Raw genomic sequence first — 21,180 nt, 5'->3', positions numbered from 1 at the left:
TAGATCGCAAGGTCTACATGGGGAACTATACTTTTATTTTTACTTTACTTTTTTTAAACAGGATTACACTCTAAGAAAAGGTCAAATATCCCTAAATGTTTTCTTAGTATGCAGAGTTGTAGGCCTATATATAAAACAATAATTCTAAAAGAAAAACAGGGATTTTTTTAAACTGATGTATCCTAAATGAATTACCTCTTAATCGCTTCGATTGTTATCAACCTGATAATAATCAAAACAAAACATTCTTCCAAAGAAAACTTATTTAGATGAGACACAATTTTTGTTTTCGCTTGGAATTTGAACTAGATCAATGTAATAGCTCATACGATGACTTTCTCCTGTGCCACAAAGTAAGACAAAATGCAGCGTGTTTACAGTAAACATTCCTATTCATTTGATTCATAAGAAAGACATGAACAAATATATGTGCGTGTCGAAAATAAAGTTCTAGGCAATTGTTGCAATATTCATAAATAATTGTTTAAAATGATTGACTTGAAAACCATAAAGACATTACTACAACAATCGGAAAAGTTGTGATTAGTACTTGATAAGAAAACAGTGATCGACTTTTCTCTTGGCTAATGTGAAGTGGGAAAGTTTTCAATTATACATCAAAGGTAAGTCATTTGCACAGCGACTCATTTTCTTTTACCATTCAGCCCTCCGCTTCAATAAAAATATAAGTAATTACGTATTGTTGAGGCGCTTAAATCTGATTGGCTCAAAAGAAAACGAATATAGCCTCAGCAGACGTAGCAAGGTCTTCAGAAAAACTAACAAGGAATTTAATATTTAGTTTCTGTTGAACTGTTTTGTAAAAAAAAAATCTTATTCATGAACATAACATGGTCAGTATCCAATTATTTCAAAAGTACTTCATCTATCTAAAAGTACTTTTTCCATGTACACAAGTATTTTAAAATAAATGTATCTGTTTAAGGTATTCTAAAATAACTTTGATTTATCGGTATGTAAGTATTCTAAAAAGTATCTGTATTTTAAGTATTCTCAACGATATTTTTTGTATCATAGTGTTCTCAAAGAATTGTATCTGTATTTTCCTGTACTCAATTATAAAAAAAAAATTATGCGAGTCTTATTTGTGCGACGCTAGTACAATATGTCTATGGCAGTATCATTATTCCTATTTATTTTTAGTCTGTTCTAGTCACCTCTAGACTAGATTAGATTTACATCATGGGCACCTCTCATTTCTTTCTTCTATTTTTTTGTTCTCCATGTGCCAATACATAGTTGTTTCAGATTTAAAAATCTTACAAAAAAAAAAAATAAAAAAATAAAACACTATAGCACTATATACGCAAATACATTTATAGTTTTCGCAAGGGAATTTTCAATATTTTACTTCTGGTTGCTGCCTGGTCGTGCGGTTTGCGCACTGGACTATCGTTCGGACTTATCGATAGTCCCGGGTTCAAACCCTGCCCACACCTATCCCACGTTATCCTGCGGAAGGTTTGGACTAGGAAGTAAAATATCTTCAACTCTAAGGGAACATCCAAAACATGCAAAACATTTTACTAACAAACATTTTAACTTTTTTTTTTGACGCCAGACTAGATGTTAGAAGCGTATTGAAACTTTTAAAACACAGAAACACACTAACACATGCAATACAGCCCGGTGATTAGGAATTTTAACCCGTGAGACCTAAATTATTTATATAGGCTAAATAGTCTCTGGAAAACAAAATCCTAGATGTCGACTGAAAATGAATCAAAATCTGGGATACTCGGCTTGACATCTCAGAAATTTACCTATGAATATACATGGTACGTGGGTGTCTCAAGACTACACCTGTCATGCTTAGGTCTACTGATATTTAGTTATGGTGTTTGGCCTTATCTTATCTTATATAATACAGACGTTACTTCAAAAAAGAAGATGATTACGTCCTACGCGTCATGCATGTAGTCATGCATATTAACCAATGACTTAAATTCTGCCAAGTCACTGGTTTTCCTGGCTGGCTCAGGCAACCCATGCCATGCCCTAATAGCACTAGGGAAGAAGGAGCATTTGTACAAATTAGTCCTAGCACATGGAACGAGGAATGTGCCTTTATCTTTGTGTCTTTCAGAGTATTTTATTAAATTTTGTTTTTTGTATTTGAAGATTATGGTTCAGTGTTTTATGTATAATTGCTACTTTACTTTTGAGTCTTCTGTCCTGAAGGCTTTCTAAATTTAGTGATTTTACTAAAGGTGTTACTCTAGTCAAATGTGAATATTCGTTTGTTATGAGTCAATACTCAGTAACTCTCACCCAAGTTACTGGTATATCGTTTACTTCTTACTAGGAACCTGCAGCTGTATATAACACCACCACATCTCACCTACTCCTTAGTATTTTGGACCGTTGGGGAACCACGCGTGATCTGTTTACCGTCTTTCCCCATTCCTCTCTGTCTTTTGCGAAAGGCAACTTTTTATTTAAGCCATCAAACGACTCGGACACCACAAGAAGAGGCGCTGAGGAATACAGAGAATGGAGCAAAAACAATCCGATTCAAAGATTTGCGGGTCGAGTCCTGGCATCGGGATTATAATTGTCTTATTGTTACTAGTCAACCATTTCTGTATGAATGCCTGGTCGAAACAACTCTATTTTTTCTTGCCTGCCAGTTGGTCTTTAACACGTCGACTAGCCATTGATTCAATTTGAATTTTAGCTGGAAGTATCGAATGCGCATTTTTTTTCTCTATTATCTACTTTGTTCAAATTTCTCTTTCTTGACCAAAGACATTGCCGAGTCAAATTCTCTCTAAGAAACGGAACATGGTTGTCACTTGGATGCATATGCCAAGAGTCTCAAATTCGAATCTAAACCAACTGTCACCAACGCTAGTAATTTGGTACATTTTTTATCCGTATTTGAGTGCAGGTAATATTAATAAGTAAGAGTGCAAGTGATTGTACTGACCAAAAGACTTTGTTGTAAAAGAAACCCTGTCGTTTGTTTTTCTTTGTCACTGTCACCTAAGGAAAGTCTTTTTTTTTTACTAGCTCTTGGGAAATAAATCAAGCTCTTGGGAAATAAATCAAGCTCTTGGGAAGATGGAAACTTACGTTTGACTTCTTGCTTTTGTTCCTTATAGAATTCAATTCATTATGACCAATTTAAGTCACAATCTTGAAATACCAAACTTATTAATCCAGTCATTAGTAAAACTAGACTTACGTTAAATCTGATTAGACCGTCTGAAGTACTGAAGATCCTAGTTCGAATGACATAGGAGAAGAACATAGAGATAAACCAAACATAGTTTATGATGACTAATTAAGTCGTATGGAAGAAACTATTGTGCAAGCGGCTTTTTAGACAGTCTTATGGGAGTCTGTGACGTTTTCCTACTATTTTTATGAGTATATAATTTTATTGTAACGATTATTTGCGTCTATATTGTGCTATGTTCGGTATAAACTAGAGCTATTCTTCCACAAAATGTTTCTTTAAGAAAAGGAGTCAGCGAATGGGATATGGTATAACTAACCTAATTTGGTTTGCTTTCTTTGTAGATGGTTTTATGGTAACGGATCGACTGGAGTCTATATCTCTGAGCGCTTGTTAAAAATAGTGAATTGAATGGATTTAGCATTCCTACAAAATAAGTCTTTTAACATAAAACTAAATTATTCTGCTAAAACTCAAAACATTCTTCATAAAGGTCAATCTAAGGGTATCATGTGTCTAGCACAACGACCAACCGCCTTTACTTTCCTTAACTAATGTCAGGTGCCCATTAGAGCTGGGTGGAGTCAGGGGCGCACTAAAGATCTCTAAAGATCCCGAAATAAAAAAATCCCTGTATTCACCAGGATTCGAACCCAGAAACCCTTGGTACGGATGTCAAGCGCTTGTTGAACAAAATTAATTTAATTTTTTTAGAATACGTTACATTTGAACGGCCCACAATATGCAACAAACACACAATCAAACTTTTGGCCCTTGAATTCTTGTATCACTTTTTTCCTTCTCCTCTTAAAAAAAATAGTCCTACATACAATCTATCAGTATTATTCGGCTTCTCAACTCAATATTGAATATTGTATAAGGACTCTTTCACACCCTGCTTAACGTAACGCCCTCCCTTATAGACTTTTGACCGTAAAATTTCATTTAATTTTTTCTCCTTCCTTAGAAGAGACCACTTTTATTTTTAATTTATAATTTGTCGGCTATATATCTAGCCTTTCATTCAACTAGTATCCTAGTGACGCATACACTTTTTTATAGTTATTTATAGCCCGTAGAGACAAAATAGCCCTACCCCCCAAGAACGGAAATTCTAATTTTTAAAAAGACATCTAAAAGCAAGCATGAAGGCGTAGTTATAACCATATTCTGGTGGAATCAACGTTGTTATCGTCAGTTAGGAGAGAAAGAGTTAATACTAGAATTATATTTCATTTTGTCAAAAACTAGTGCTTTTTTAATGCGACAGTTATTACATCAAATGTATCATCATTTTCTATACACACATATCTACCAAGGTGTCTATAATGAAGAGTTACACACCAAGATTGAATGGTTAAAAGAAAAAGGGAGGAAAATATTTTACAATATTACCAAGTTACTTTTCTACTTCTGTATAGATTAAAACAAAATTGAACTCCTGCCATTTATTGGGAAATACAGGGAGTTGAACACAAAGGTATAATTTGCAATTTTTTGGGAAATACAGGGAGTTGAACACAAAGGTATAATTTGCAATTTTTTTGGGAAATACAGGGAGTTGAACACAAAGGTATAATTTGCAATTTTTTGGGAAATACAGGGAGTTGAACACAAAGGTATAATTTGCAATTTTTTGGGAAATACAGGGAGTTGAACACAAAGGTATAATTTGCAATTTTTTGGGAAATACAGGGAGTTGAACACAAAGGTATAATTTGCAATTTTTGGTGAATTTCGGCTTTTGAATCCATCAAAGCCGTCTCTTAGTGAATACCTAAGAAGTAAAAACGAGACGTGTGTAGAAAACTCATGCAAATCAAATCCGTTCGGCCGTTTTAGAAATTTCCGTGATAATCCCTTAGTGAATCAGTGAGCGGTATTTCTCGAATATGTAAGATATATTATAATATCTGCTATAATAAAATTATTCTCAAAGCACTGTTAATCTCAGCGCTAAATTAATGGAGCGAAACGACCTAAATTAATACCCCCTGGCTCTCTGTCAATTTGTAAAAATTCGGGATCCTTTTCATTGGCTGATAACATTTAGCCCCTTATTGCGTACCAACAATGCTTGGCTCCTTGTCCTGTAATGATAACATTTGGTTTCTTGTCACACACTAATAATTTTGTTATCCATGATCACGTGGTCTCGGTGTAAAGTGCTTTACTTTTTTTCTTGTCGCTTCTCGGGACCTACATCCGGCTATCCCAGAAGACTTCTTACACAATCAATGAAGCCTCCTCTTCACAGGCTCGCAGGAGACGTGTCCTTTCTAGTCGCTTCTCGGGAAGTATGGAGAGAACCATTTGACCTATTCAGACAATGAGGTCAACAGTCCGTGGAAATCTAGAGACTAAAAAAAGAGATTATCCCAAAAACCCCAAGAAAGGAGAAAATGAAAAACCCAGACTAAACTAATTCTTAAGATCTCCCAATTTCTTACGAAGGCTCTCAATAGTCTTAGGTAATGTCAAATCAGAGTCTTAAAGAGTAGGTCAAAACGTATTTATTTCATGTGTTATAACCTTATTTAATCGTATTGTGGCGTTTATCTTATTTAATATGGTTGACAGTGGTCAGCAGGTCATCGTGAGGCAGAACAGATATTTCATGCGGTGTAACGAGGGCTAGATACTTGCAGAGCGGCCATTTCTAAAACACGTCTAAGACATTCGGTCGCAGTGGGCCCCGCGCTTTCATAAGCCCCGCGCTAATGCTAGGTGTAAATTATTAAATTAAATTATTCATTATTAAAAATTATATATAATAGGGTTTCAGCGACTTCCTGATTTTCCAGGGCCTCTAGAAAATCTCATAAAAAAGCAAAATGTGCAAACAAGTCCTGAAAATCTTCTGAAATTCTTAAAATCTCCTGAAAAATAGACACAATTAATAAAAACGGCATTGCGAACTTTCATATAATAAAAATTTATTGCAAAGATGAAAGTATTTTCTAAAAAAAAAATTCATTTTGACATTATGCTTATCCTTACCCAGACTTGGTCCCCGCACAATCCGTTTCGCATAGGTCCCCGTAATAACTAGGACCGGCCCTGTATCTGACCCTCGAAACTTTTGCCTGGCTGCATATTTATGCTGCAGAGAATTTGTCAATTCAGAGTGTCTGTGAAATTAGACGTTACAATAGACTGAGAGTCTGACTTGTGATAAAGTGTCCTGGAAGTCTACGTCTCTAGTCAAACTGAAAATAGAGTTGGATTATAAAATCAAGCTGAGTTCATTATGAATGCGCAGAGTGCGAGGTGAAATAACTGAGCTTATTGATGGGCGAGCGTTAATTGGTTTTGGTGATCGATGGGCCATAATTTAGTTATGGATTAAGTTGATTTATTTTAGCGCGCATTATCTTTCCTTGATATTGAGGCGTTATTTGGATTTTTTGTTATTCAGTTGATATGAGAAATAAATTGGTGATTGATTGTGAATTAAAAAAAAACAACACTTCTTAATTTGTTTACTTACACAAAATCCCGACGCGAGAAAAGTTGTGTTTGCTGGAAGCATGGAAACCTTTCTCCCAGATACACCCCCCACCCAACCCCTTAACTGGTCCTCAAAAGAGATTAGACCACTGTGCACTAAGCTAAGCATGCCATAAACATGAAATATTCCATACATGAAATATTCCATGCTTGAAAGACTCCATACATGAAAGATTCCATACATGAAAGATTCCATACATGAAAGATTCCATACATGAAAGATTCCATACATGAAAGATTCCATATATGAAAGCAATAATTTTTCAATATAGTTTTGATGTTGGAAAGGAAATTTCTATTTTGAAAAAAAAAAAGCAACAAAGTTTTAGATTGGCATAAGGTCGTCCCTCCTCTCCTCCCTCCATACTGTGTAGGTGTCCCGGACTGCCCCGTGTCCTTGTCAGTTGAGCTGTAGAATATAAACTAGTACCTCTGCATTGTCCACACCGACATTCACAAGGTCATCGCTAGTTGCAGTATGAACTTGCCTTCGTATGCCCATGATGGAACTAAGGCAATTATTTTTTTTGGCGAACTGAAAAAGGAACGTCGTTTGATTTACAAAACCCTATAACGATCTGCCCAGTCTCCGTTCTTTTAATGGAAAAGTTGGCAACTGATTCTAAGTTTAGAGAAGATTTATTGCTAGTAACATTGCCAAATTATTTTACTGAAGAGACATATTATACTGTCATAGAGGAGACACACTTGGTAGCAAGCGGCTGCCAAAAGAGACATCGCTCCACCTTTTTTTTATTCCCATCCCTCTATCTCTTCTGCAATTGAGAGGTAGAGTTCATCAGAGCTTAAACTAGACAAAAAGAAGACATCGATCAGTTAAGCGCTACAGACGCGGACTTAGCTATCCGCGGGGCCCTTGGCGAGTGTTATATGAGGGACACAAGTACGATGAGCTGACGGTGGCAAAATATTTTCTTTGTCGTGGGGCCCCTCTAGGCCTGAGCAGTTTGCTCTATTCGCCACCTCCTAAGGCCGTCTCTGAACGCTGCGCGGTGATCCAGTCGTTGAAATCTGAACAAAGATATATGTGTTCCTCAACTTTAACTGGAGACTTGATCTTGGACCAGGAAGATTAAAGTCTTGGGTCCATGTGCTAGCCACTATTAACCTACTTGTTAATCTAGAAAAAAAAACAAGTCGCAGAAACTCGAGGTCGACCTTTGATTTCCTTTTCAATTACAGAGTTTAAGAAAGCCTTGACCCTTATGTCATTCTTTGAAAGACTCTTGACATAGTGACCCCAGGAAGGCGTTAATCTAGGCCTTGATCTTCCGGCGTTAATCAAGCGTTAACTTCTTATTAACAAATGTTAAAAGAAAGATATCTGAACTGATAAGTCACTATAAATTAGTTTCCGTCCTTTTAATGGAAAAGTTGGCAACTGATTCTAATTTTAGAGGGAATTCATTGCTTGTAAAATTGCCAATTATTTTACTGAAGAGAAATATTATACACATTGATGACATTTCTGTAAAAAGAAGGAACCAATAAGCAAAAAAAAACCACTCTCCTCTAGTGTTGACTCTAACAATTTGTGTAAATGTTAATTTAAGAAAAAATTAGAAATGAAATTAATTTGTTCTGGACATATAACTATGCTTACTACAAGAGAGGATACGGAAGTAAGGAATAATATTTTTCTTCTGAGAACTGCTATTTAGAAATACAAAAGACACCACAAAACTAATGAAATATTCAGACAGACACGCAAAGAAATGCCAATTTTTTGTTCTATATGCTAGTTGATTTCGTTACTTTTGTTTAAGAACTCATTCTCCCCTAGAGAAATAAAAATAGCCACTATAGGGATTCTACCCCCAACATTCACGTTAGTAGCTCAGCGCTATATCAACTTTACTAACCTACCACAACACTATATGTACAGTTTTATCTTGAAATTAATAATTCTCATTTTTTGGGCACTTGACATTAAAAAAAAAAAAACTCCGAGAGTTTTTCCAATTTTATTTAGATGCTTGAAAATTATATTTAATTAATTATACATTAATTTCTTCACATCCTAAAAAAAATAATTAAATAAAAAAGGGATAACTTGAGGTTTTGTTTTTAGGCACTCCGCTCCATATTTAATTAACCAATCGCATCGCATTGGCGTCTTTGAATTAGGTCACGAATAGCTAAATATTTACAGTGACTGCTACGCCTAGACCATAGGATAAGGTTATGATAGTTATTGGAGTAGTTTCATACCCTTTTTTTTTAAATTGGTAGACAATAACTGTCTAGATCTAGACTTTTGTTTTAACTTGATCTCTGCACCCCCTCTCTCTCCCCCCCCCAAAAAAAATAATTAAATTAAGTAGTGTGATTTTGACCATCTGGTCAGCCATGCACACACATTCAGGCCAAGCTTAGTCTAGTGTGTAATCAACACTTCTGACGTCACGTAGAGATCCGGTGAAAATCTGACCGTTTTGGATGCACAGAAAAATTAAGTCAGAAAAACATCAACTACTAAGTTATTATTGAAAATAAAACGAAAAGAATAATATATTCATTATCTGTATATTAAAACACATATTATATACAAAAAAAGTCCTTACCATTAAGATAAGTTTCTGACTTATAGTTTCTAGCTTTGACTTATGGCTTTGAGTTTAATTGAACAAAAAGCGTACAAAATTATCTTAGTTTGCCTCGTCCTATCTTTGTAAAGGTCAGTGATGGAACATTGTTTTACTGGAACCTCAATCAACATTATCTTCACTGAAAGTTGAGCTCAGAACCGTTGTGGTGCCTTTTGAGCTCAGAACAGTTGTGGTGCCTTTTGAGCTCAGAACAGTTGTGGTGCCTTTTGAGCTCAGAATAGTTGTGCTGTCTTTTGAGCTCAGAACAGTTGTGCTGTCTTTTGAGCTCAGAACCGTTGTGGTGCCTTTTGAGCTCAGAACAGTTGTGCTGCCTTTTGAGCTCAGAACAGTTGTGCTGCCTTTTGAGCTCAGAACAGTTGTGGTGCCTTTTGAGCTCAGAACAGTTGTGCTGCCTTTTGAGCTCAGAACAGTTGTGCTGCCTTTTGAGCTCAGAACAGTTGTGCTGCCTTCCTTCTTTGTGCCTCGTTCTAAGAGCGCTAGAGTTCTTCCCAGATTATAAGCACACACAAAAAAATGTTAAAAAAACAAAACAAAGCGTATGTAATGGAAATAACTCTACATTTACAGTCATATATCTCATTACTGTAAGATTTAACTCCCTTTTTACTATCAAAAAAGCTTAATTTATAACCCCCAATTAATAAATTATTTGGTTAATTTTTTTTATTTATCTTTTTTTTTCTAAAGGAGCTAAATCAAACCCTAATGTTTATTTACATTTTTTTTATTTAGTCTTAGCTGTGAGAGAAATAATTTTGACACATCCAAAGAAGACAAAACCATTGTGTGCCAGTGGCAGTCTGCTCCTGTCAATAGAAGTAACTTTCCTTTTGGTGTCAATAACTATCCTGCAGCCTTAGTAAAAGCATTTCAAACTGACTCTTTCGGAAGCAACTTGCTGTTAGGTGTTCTCCTCTATATGGCAGTGGTCGTTTTGTTAATTTCAATGTTCAAACTTTAACAGATATTGGAGATGGTGTGTCACCTTATCTCTTTCATTAGTGCTGGCAACCAACTAATTACTTAACGTTTTAACTGTATCTTATCCTCAGTTCTGACGGTACCGCTTCAGCTGAATATTTTGAATATTTGGTCCGATAGTTTGGTGTAGCGATAAGAGATTAGACGGCGAAACTGATTAGAACAAGAATTACTTGAGTTGCCTTAAAGCTAATCGCGATTTGTTTCTCAAATTACAATTCCGTAATTAAATATTGTAATAAGTTTAAATGCCACAACTGATTGAAGTAGCTGGAATATAGCTGGATCTTAATAACAAAATGGTGGGATAATTCTTTTAAGACTAGTTCTCTCTCTTTCATCCATCTCTATCTATCTATCTATCTATCTATCTATCTATCTATCTATCTATCTATCTATCTATCTATCTATCTATCTATCTATCTATCTATCTATCTATCTATCTATCTATCTATCTATCTATCTATCTATCTATCTATCCATCCGTCCGTCTGTCTGTCTGTCTGTCTGTCTACGTATTTATTAATGTATCTAAGTATCTATGTATCTATGTATCTATGTATCTATGTGTCTATGTGTCTATCTATCTATCTATCTATCTATCTATCTATCTATCTATCTATCTATCTATCTATCTATCTATCTATATGTCTGTCTGTCTGTCTGTCTATGTATGTGTGTATGTATGCGTGTATGTATGTATGTATGTATGTTTGTATGTATGCATGTCTGTATGTAAAATGTATGTATGTGTGTATCTATCTATCTAATCTTTGTTGTTTCTTTGTTTTGTAGAATGTGAGTCTGTAAAGAGTAAATTTTGTTTATAATTAACTATAGTTGGATTGTTCCATGTTCTATTTCCACGTGTCAGACTTCAACAAGCAAAAAAAAATGTGTAAGACCTAACACTGTAAAACAACGTTTTGTATCGAGCCAAGATAAATATTAGAAGAACAAGAAAACTAAAAAATATAAACGATGAACGCTGGCTAGTACTCTAAAGAGAATACTTCCGGTGAACGAGCCTCTTAGCGTGCTTCTCAAAGCCTTTCCCAGAAGACTTAGTCGCTTAAGAAATGCAATGTTCTTATCCGGAGCTTAAGACGTAGCTGGGACATTTGGCGATGTCGTCTGCCACCTTAGGTGTGTTGTCTAGCTAACGAATGTAGGCGAATTGGGCAGGTCAATGTGACATGTTCACGGTAAGAATTTTTTTGGGGACACTTTTGGTAGAAATGGAACACGAACAAAAAATAGACTTAAGGGAAATGTGCTTTGTGTCGCGACACATTTGTTCGTTGATCAGATAGACGTAGAGACGAATGTTCTTAAAGAACAGACACATAGACACACGAAGGTTCTTTTATAGCATACCCACATAGACAGACCCGTTTTTAGAGTATACGAAAGTTAAACTTTCCCGTTCAAATTTTACGATCTTAAGAGCAGATGATGTAAAGGTCATCTGTTTGTGTGGCCCACAGTTATCGAGGGTGTTACGTGTCCAGCACAACGACAAACCGCCTTTCCCCAACTAACGCCAGGTGCCCATTAAAGATGGCTGGACTCAGAGTCGCCCTAAAAATCACGAAATTAAAAATCCCAGTCTTCACCAGGATTCGAACACAGAACCCCTCGGTTTGGATGCCAAACTCTTGTGGTACAAAGTAATTTGTATTTTTTAGAAAGCAAAATAAATCACTCCACATTTCACCCACTACATTTCGTCATATCGATTTACCTTTTTTTCTCTTAACGAGTAAAGATCTCTAGAATCATTATGTTCAACAATCACAAAGAGGAGTGGCTCAACCAATTGTCATCAGGAAACACAGGCAGAACTATGTACGGCAGTGCAGAACAACTGAAGAAAACATCACGCTATTTTCCCGTGGCACAGTCTGCAAAGGAGCTCACAGCTCAGCAGCAAAAGGCTGGCTAGAAAAAAAAAAGAGGAGTCATAACAAAGGGTAGATTACTTTAATTAGTTTTTATTCTGAAAATCGACAAGATCTAAAAGATGTATGAGCTTTATTCTACTCTGGTGTTTGGGAAATTTCCCCTAAACTTAAATACGAGACTAAAACGTTTTTTTTTTTCATTTATTTTTTAGTCCATAGTCATTTTTTTACGATTGTATGGTCGAGATGTACAGCAGAAGAGAAAGATTAAGTACTGCCATTAATTTTTATCCTCAAGATTTAAATATTTATGATCAATGTTCCCAGAGACATCTGGCGACCGGTGGTCATTGCGGTCGGTTCTTTATAACTCACTGGAATTACATAGCGTACTGATAGTATCTGGCTGATAGCAGAACGAGAAATAATATTTCTTAAGTCCATGTATTATTATTTTCGTCTTTTTATATCAGAACTAATCCAGTCTTGACCATCTGTCGGTGTTTGGGGAGATTCGATCGTTTATTTCATTAAATGTCGTCTGCTTTTCATGTTAGATAAAAATCGATGGGTTACTTCCCCTCAAGAATTTATAGTACTAATGTTAGCTATTTGTATCAATCATAGTGTTGTTTGATTTTGGACAACATCAATATTTTGTCAATTTATTATCTTTTTTTTTTGTCATTTACTAAATTTAACATTTATAAAAATATTTAAGCTCTTTTTAAAACGTTTTCTTTGTTTCTTTTCTGAAATGCATTGCTTTAAAACAATATAAAACTCTATTTATGCAACAAAACTGCTGTCACATTTACTACTAATAAAACAAGTTAAAGATGGTCATAGAATCCTTGTAAGTAACAATACGGATGTGCCATTATATGAAATAAACTATTAACTGACTGGGGGAAGGACTCCTGCAGCTTCCTTTATTCTCCAGTTAGAGTATATCCTAGTGTACATGAAGCCTTCAGTCCACGAAGGATTTCATTTCCCATGATATATATTATATATTAAAGGGGTTTAGCTTTAATGAAAAGTGATTTATGTAAACTTGAACTTAAAACAGGTATTTATAGATCTAAATATGAGAAGAGTCTCTATATTTTATATGTTGATGCACGGAATAAAAGAATCCTAAAATTCTCCTTCACCCCAGTATTGGAGGTTACAGGGCTCCCTCAGAGTCCAGCTGGTTAAGGGGGCGCAACTGTTGTTTGTTTGGGGAGAGTGGCGCTACTGATGAAAGTTTGGGAAACACTGATATAAGTAATGTATAGGATGACATTGGTGCCAATAAATAAATAGATTGACATATGGATACACTTAGGACGTAATTATCTTCTCATTTAAAGGTAAATATATAAATTATAAGATAAGAGAAAATGACATCGTTGCGTACGGAAGTGAGTATGACAAACTAATTATTTTCTTTTACCAATACACGTCTCTTTTAAAGGAACACGTGTACATTCTAAGATAAGATAAGATAAGACGACGTTTTTTGCGTAAAGCTCTCTTAGCTTCAAGAAACAAAAAATTATCAGACATACAAAACTTAAAAGACTGTTATGCAAAGCTTAAACCAACTCTGTCATATTGTCTTCTAACTTGACCAATGAAATAGCCAGCTTTGAATGTGGTCACTACAGAAAAAGCCAGAGACATAAAAACTGTATAATGAGCGTCATAACAGGTAGGTTGAATGGCTGTCTGGGGTGTTTTGTTTTTTTTTCCCGTTTTTCTTTTATCGTGGGATAGAGTTGTCTGTCTGCTGGTGAGAAGGTGTTGTCCAGTCTGTATAACAATGTCACGATTCAAACATGATTCACATCTGGTGAGAGCTTGAAGTCTTTGATTCGATGATGTGGCGATAATAAAAGTTTAGATGATTGTTTACAGTACATCGACTAAAAATGTTTGTAAAATGTTTGACATGTTTCGGATGTTCCTTCAGAGTTGAAGATAGTTTACTTCCTAGTCCAAACCTCCCGCAGGACGACGGGGGATGGGTGCGGGCAGGGTCTGAGCACTCCACCGTCAATAAATCTGAACGACAGTCCAGCGCGCAAACCGGAAGACCAGGCAGCCATCTACCAGACTATATATAAGCCTCAACACTACTATTTCCATCTATCTATCAGTCTACCTTTACAAAGCTTTACAAAGTTTTACAAAGCTTTCTGTACACATGATTTCTCCCACTGCCCATTCTCCGATCAAGCTGAAACCATAGACATAAATAAATATAGACTGGCAAAAGGAAGTAACTTCATGTAACTTGAAAACATGTACATCTATTGTTGTCGGATTTCCGAATTCTGAAAAGTTGCATGATCTTCAGTCTTAGAGATTAAAAAAAACAATAGCGAAAATAATGTAATACTTATATAGGTTATGGCTGAAATAGATATGAATACTTAACGTTTATACTGCTCATAAATGCTGTATAATAAAGTACACAAAATTGCAAGTCACAAATTTTCGTTTCATAAAACTCTTTAATCGGCCAGTCTATATTTATTTATGTCTATGGTTGAAACGTAGCGCGATTGTTCATTGCCAACTACACACGAATCAATACAAAAACAAAAGTAACTAATGAGTTAATCATTTATTTGTAATTAATTCATTTTATTTTCTATAAAAATTGACTAAGCTAAGAGGGGAGATACGTCTTGTGTAGAGACTAAGATCGTTCGTCAGAAACTTTAAACCATAGACCTTTTTTTTTTAATACTATCAAACTTTCTATTTTATAAGTGCTTGTATAGCTGAATGGCTAACGGGGAACCTACGTCTGTTGTTTACCTGGCGAGGATGGGAGGAGGAAAACGGAATGCAATGAAGTATTAAAAATAAAACAAGAGCTCTTCTTTCTTACAATGCTTATATCAACTCGCTCTGTCTGTCGGTCTGTCTGGTAAAAAGTTTGAACATGTTTTTTCTCCCATTTCCCATTCTCGGACCAAGTTAGACTTTGCACAATTATTCATTGTATTGTTTCATTTCGAAATAAGCTGAATTAATGCTAATTAATGAGAGATGTGGATATATATATATATATATATATATATATATATATATATATATATATATATATATATATATATATATATATATATATGGATTTATTCTCCTTATTTCGTTTTGCCGCGTATATTCTCCCCTTTTCAATTCTCGGAGCAAGTTAAAATTTCGTATAATTATTCATAACAACACACGAATTAATTCAAAAATGCACCAGTTAGTTACTCATTTAGAACTAATTAATTAATTTCGTTCTATACAACAATACAGAATCTAAACCCTGTTTAGATATATGGCAGTAATTATCGGTTATTTCCCATTAGATAAGCTTTTGTTTTAAAAAGTATTGTTTTTTTTCCTATTGCTTGTCATTCTGAGTATGGTTTTGAAATTTATTCCCATCTATCTACTTGCTTTGTACTTTTGAGTGTGGGCACCATCTATATGTATTTATACCGATCTCACAAATATATCAAAACATATGTTTAAAATCTGGTAAACAGATTGTTGAATGATATGTAATGCTGTAGTTTGAATAATATATTTAGCCTTCACACGCTAACTCTTCTCATGGCATGATCTGAAATGGATGTAAAAGTTAAATACTGACTCTCACGCTAGTTATAGATCAATGGATGTCATATATTTTTGTGACAAAGGAAATAATAGAAACAGATCAGGATTGTCATTTGTCATCGTTTGGTTTTCTTCATTGTTTGTGACAATTCGTGATCAAATACAAGGAATTAATTGAACTGTAGTGTGGAATTACAAGTAGTGCCACACAAACAAGTTTTACATTTATGTCTCAATCACAATTTTTAATGCCATGTTACATGCTGGCCACATAAGCTCCACAGCACATACTCCATGTCACATACAACTTTTTGGTTCCAAGTCACATACTGACAATTTTTTGGGCACCTTGTGACAGTGACAAAAAATGGATGAGATAGCCTTGAAGCTTAAAGCATAACAGGGTTGACATAGGCTTGTACATAACAGGGTTGCCATAGGCTTGTACATAACAGGGTGGACATAAGCTTGTACATAACAGGGTTGACATAGGCTTGTACATAACAGGGTTGACATAGGCTATCACATAACAGTGTTGACATAGGCTTGTACATAACAGGGTTGACATAGGCTTGTACATAACAGGGTTGACATAGGCTTGTACATAACAGGGTTGTAATAGGCTTGTACATAACAGGGTTGTAATAGGCTTGTACATAACAGGGTTGACATAGGCTATCACATAACAGTGTTGACATAGGCTTGTACATAACAGGGTTGACATAGGCTTGTACATAACAGGGTTGACATAGGCTTGTACATAACAGGGTTGTAATAGGCTTGTACATAACAGGGTTGCCATAGGCTTGTACATGACAGGGTTGACATAGGCTTGTACATGACAGGGTTGACATAGGCTTGTACATGACAGGGTTGACATAGGCTTGTACATAACAGGGTTGACATAGGCTTGTACATAACAGGGTTGACATAGGCTTGTACATAACAGGGTTGACATAGGCTTGTACATAACAGGGTTGACATAGGCTTGTACATAACAGGGTTGTAATAGGCTTGTACATAACAGGGTTGCCATAGGCTTGTACATGACAGGGTTGACATAGGCTTGTACATAACAGGGTTGACATAGGCTTGTACATAACAGGGTTGACATAGGCTTGTACATAACAGGGTTGCCATAGGCTTGTACATGACAGGGTTGACATAGGCTTGTACATAACAGGGTTGCTATAGGCTTGTACATGGCAGAGCTCTCTATTGAGTAGTTGTTAGAGTCTTGGGAGCACCAGGGAGTTTTTTGGCGTACGGTTAAGACAGGACTTGGATTACCAGCGTGAATGTAAGGTCCATTTGAATAGAAGATGCTAAAAGATTCTTTCTCTTCTCTGTTATCTTTGAAGCAAAGAAACATCCAAAGTAAGCCATACTCATTTCTAAATATAGAAACATTTTAAAAAATCAAATGTTATATTAAAAAATAAAAAATCTCCATATACAAAATTATAAACTTCGGTTTTCAAGCTCTTCTTATAGAAAGAAAAAAAAAACAAGAACTCAAAAAAAGAAAAAGATAACACAGTCATCACACAAAATTGCCTTGCATAAAATGAACAGCTATTGCTGTCTGTCCCCTGCTTCAGTACACAGTAATTGTCGATGTCCAACCAACTGTGAGAATTGTATGGCCACTATTTCAGCACAACGTGACCAAATGTACATCGAACTGATGACCGTACGGGCAAAGTCCCAAACACGCACACAATCAAGCACACCCACACGATCAAATCATTTGCAAGTTCCTACCCAAACACAACGTAAAGTTATGGAAAGAATGCAGTTGGAATATCCGTCTCAACTTCATATGTGACGACGTTTTTATTGAAAGAGAAGTGATTCTAGAAAAGGCTTGAACTGAGTCTTCAAGTTTGGTTGAAAGTTCTTTCTTGGTTGATAGTTTTGTCTTCTAAAGAAGTAGATCTACATGGTAAGCTGCTTTCTATTGCTTAGTTTACTATTACCATCGAGAAGACATACTATGAGAGACAGAGAGAGCAAACAGGAGATTTATAATAAGATACAGAGAAGAAAGAGAGAAAGAGAGATAAAAGAGAAAGACAAAGCGGAATAGAGTATAGCGCAAGAGGAAGAGAGTAAGCTAATGGAGAGATAGAGGGAAAGAGAAGAAAGAGAGAGGGAAAGAGAAGAAAGAGAGAGGGAAAGAGAAAATGAAAGTGCGTGATTATAATAATAGATAAATAGGCAAATGATATAAATACAAGAGACAGAAATGAGAGAGAAAAGAGAGAGAGAGAAAGAGAGAAAAAAGAGAGTACGTTTGTGGAGCCAATAAGTCAAAGAATGAAATAGAGAAAGTGAATGATAGATAGGTAAAGAGAGAGAGAGAGATCGATAGATAGAGAGATCAATATATATATATAGAGAGAGAGAAGGAACAAATAAAAATAAAACATTAGTTACCACTGGACCACGCTTAGCAGACGTCATATCTGACAGGGGCCGACTAATAAACAACGTACAAATAACGAAATAATTGAACAATAACTTTTTCCTCCTGAGAACAGACTTACATCCCTTGGAATGAATCTTATCCTATATAATACAGACGTTACTTCAAAAAAGAAGATGATTACGTCCTACGCGTCATGAATCTAGTCATGCATGTTAACCAAGGACTTAAATTCTACTGGTTTTCCTTGCTAGCTCAGGCAACTCATTCCATTCTCTAATAGCACTAGGGAAAAAGGAGCATTTGCACAAATTTGCATGAGCATACGGGATGAGGAATATACCTTGATCTTTGTGTCTTTCAGAGTATTTGATTAAATTTTGGTTTTGTATTTGAAGATTATGGTTCAGTGTTTTATGTATAATTGCTACTTTACTTTTGAGTCTTCTGTCCTGAAGGCTTTCTAAATTTAGTGATTTTACTAAAGGTGTTACTCTAGCGGCACTCTAGCCAAATGTGAATATTCGTTTGTTATGAATCTCACTGCTCTATCAAGGCGAATGAGTTACATCCCCTGTTCGTTTTTTTTTATTTAAAAAAAATATTTTGAGTACACTTTTTTACAATTTTGCTAAAACAATGTCTTTGGTGTGTGGAACAAAAGTTTATTTCTTTGAAAAAAAAAGTTAGGATATTTAGAAATCAAATGGACGTTAACCTGGAGTCTTTGTGGGAAGCTAGAGATCAAAACTGCAAAATCTTAACTGATGTCGTAATGTTATTGCATGGTTTAAATAAATATTACCTCTTGATAATAACATCCATCTATCTATCTATCTATCTATCTATCTATCTTATAACTATCTATCTATTTATCTATCTATCTATCTATCTCACCCAACGTAATTTGTGTTCACGTGCTTACAAAGCTTAAATCAATTAACTCTTTCTGTCTAGTACAGATTTTGAGGGCGTTATTTCTGTCACTTCCCTTTCTCAAGTTAAAGCTTTGCATTATTATTCATTATTCCTATCTGAATATGAATCAATTTAAAAATTAACCAACTAGCTAATTAAATAGTGGTAATTAATTAATTTTGTTTGATAAGATAACCAAAACGAGGAATAAATCTTACAGTGTTGAGAAATACGGCTGTAAAGGTGGAATTATTCCTTACTCTGAATACATCCACTGTTTTTTTTTAATTTGTTTTTTCTTTTCTTATGTCTTTTGTTTTCTTATATTCGCTTTATATTTCTTTGAATGAAAATTTCTGATAATTATGTATTTGCCTATAAAGCCAGACTCTAATTTATTGGTTCTTTAACTTACAGCACTTTTAAAATCTGACCCTTCTTATTTCAATCCGAATTAGAATATTATTTTTCATCTCATTGGTTCAAGAAGTGCTTTCTAATTTATTTAGCCTTTTTACTAGGACAAGTGAAAATAAAAAAAAAAAACGAAATGCAAGATTATACCGGAAGCAGACGTGACAAAATTTCACGTAGTTATGTCCCTTCTTTTGTCTTCTAAAAATAGATAATGAGATTGAAGAATTAGAATTACAGTTAACAAGAGAGGGAGGGACGTGGGCTCAACTCAACTTGATTAAATTCCTCCTCCTTGACTCCACAATTTATGGTAAAACATGGACAACCGTCCCCTCCTCCACAAAAAAAAAAAAAAGCTGGAATTTATGTTTTAACTGAAACCAATATTGTCTAGCAGACTAAGTCTCGTTGCTAAGCGATGCGGAGAAGAACAAGTCCGATACGGCACGAGCCAGAGTGTAAAGAATAACTCAGACGAATAAATTTCGTTTTAAAAAAGTTTGTTTAAAAACTTGAGTTTGATATAAAAGGAAATACCGAGACACAAAATGACTTGAGAAGATATAGTGTGCTTTTATTCCACAATCTTTGCGTGCTGGCTATGCAGTGAATTGTAAAATCACTTAAAGAATTTTTTTCTCTTTCAAAATCTTCGGACGTTCCAAAATGTAAACATTTATTTAGGGGTCCCCCTCAAGTAGGGGCCCGGAGGAAACTTTCGGACAGCCCTTTCCCCCACCCTAGCTACGCCACTGACGTTTATCCAGAAATGAGGACTATTACCTCCCAGTTCAAAGCTACACTCAATGGCGAACGGGTTTGAACTCGAAACCATCGAGACGAGAATCTGAAGTGCATATCACACGACCAGGCAACCTTAGGACTTTAAATACCTCCCTCTGACGTAGTAAGCATCTAATAATTTATTAATTTTCACGCATGGCTTCTATTTGTGAAGTTTTATTCTCTCCCCGTATAGTTGTCAAGCTTAAAAAAATTGATTATGTAATTAACTCTTTCTCTCCTATTTGACGATACCATCGTTGATTTGACCCTATTAAATTAATTTTTGGTCTTGTTATATATATTGGCCTCCTTCAGTCGTAGAACGACTATGGTTCATCTCAGAGCACACTTCCTCATGTGGCTGTGGAGCCCTATTTTGGAGAGACACTCCCGTCTACAGATAGCGCAGGTTAAGGTGGCTTTTGCTTCGGTGGTAGAGGAGCTGGCCATTTTTCGGATTGTGCGTTTTTCTTCCTGAGCTGAGACCCATGTACTTTCACTGTCCATAGCTTTCTTGGTCACTGTCTCTCTCCCTCTGTTGCGGTATAGAGCTATGTCTTCCCAATTGTCAGTATTGATGTTCACTGATTTGAGGTCACGTTTTATTACATCTATGTAACGGAGGTGGGGGCGACCAGTTTTTCTCGTGCCAGTCGCGAGTTGACCGTAGAGGATGACTTTCGGGATGCGCTTGTCCTACATCCGGCGAACATGTCCAAACCACCGCAGACGGCGTTGTCTGAGGGCTGTAAAGATGCTGGGAATACCTGATCGCGCATGTCTTATAGACATCAA

The 21,180-nt window shown here is 35.6% G+C and overlaps 1 protein-coding gene across 9 annotated transcripts in view; it reads left to right on the top strand.

Annotated features, from left to right (window-relative positions):
• The window catches only part of LOC106069198 (cephalotocin receptor 1-like), a 97,876-nt gene that overhangs the window by 510 nt on the left and 76,186 nt on the right, over positions 1-21,180 (top strand). For 2 of the 9 annotated variants that reach the window (XM_056014052.1, XM_056014053.1), the window contains exon 2: positions 62-623. The exons of 4 other annotated variants lie outside the window; for them this stretch is intronic. The gene's annotated coding sequence lies outside the window, so the exon portion shown is untranslated. The remainder of the gene's footprint in view (positions 1-61; positions 624-21,180) is intronic. 3 more of the 9 variants (XM_056014057.1, XM_056014056.1, XM_056014054.1) reach the window with 3 other exon arrangements.

This window comes from Biomphalaria glabrata, chromosome 16 (assembly GCF_947242115.1).
Source record: "Biomphalaria glabrata chromosome 16, xgBioGlab47.1, whole genome shotgun sequence".
NCBI lineage: Eukaryota > Metazoa > Mollusca > Gastropoda > Planorbidae > Biomphalaria > Biomphalaria glabrata.
This window is presented reverse-complemented; position numbering and strand designations above follow the sequence as displayed.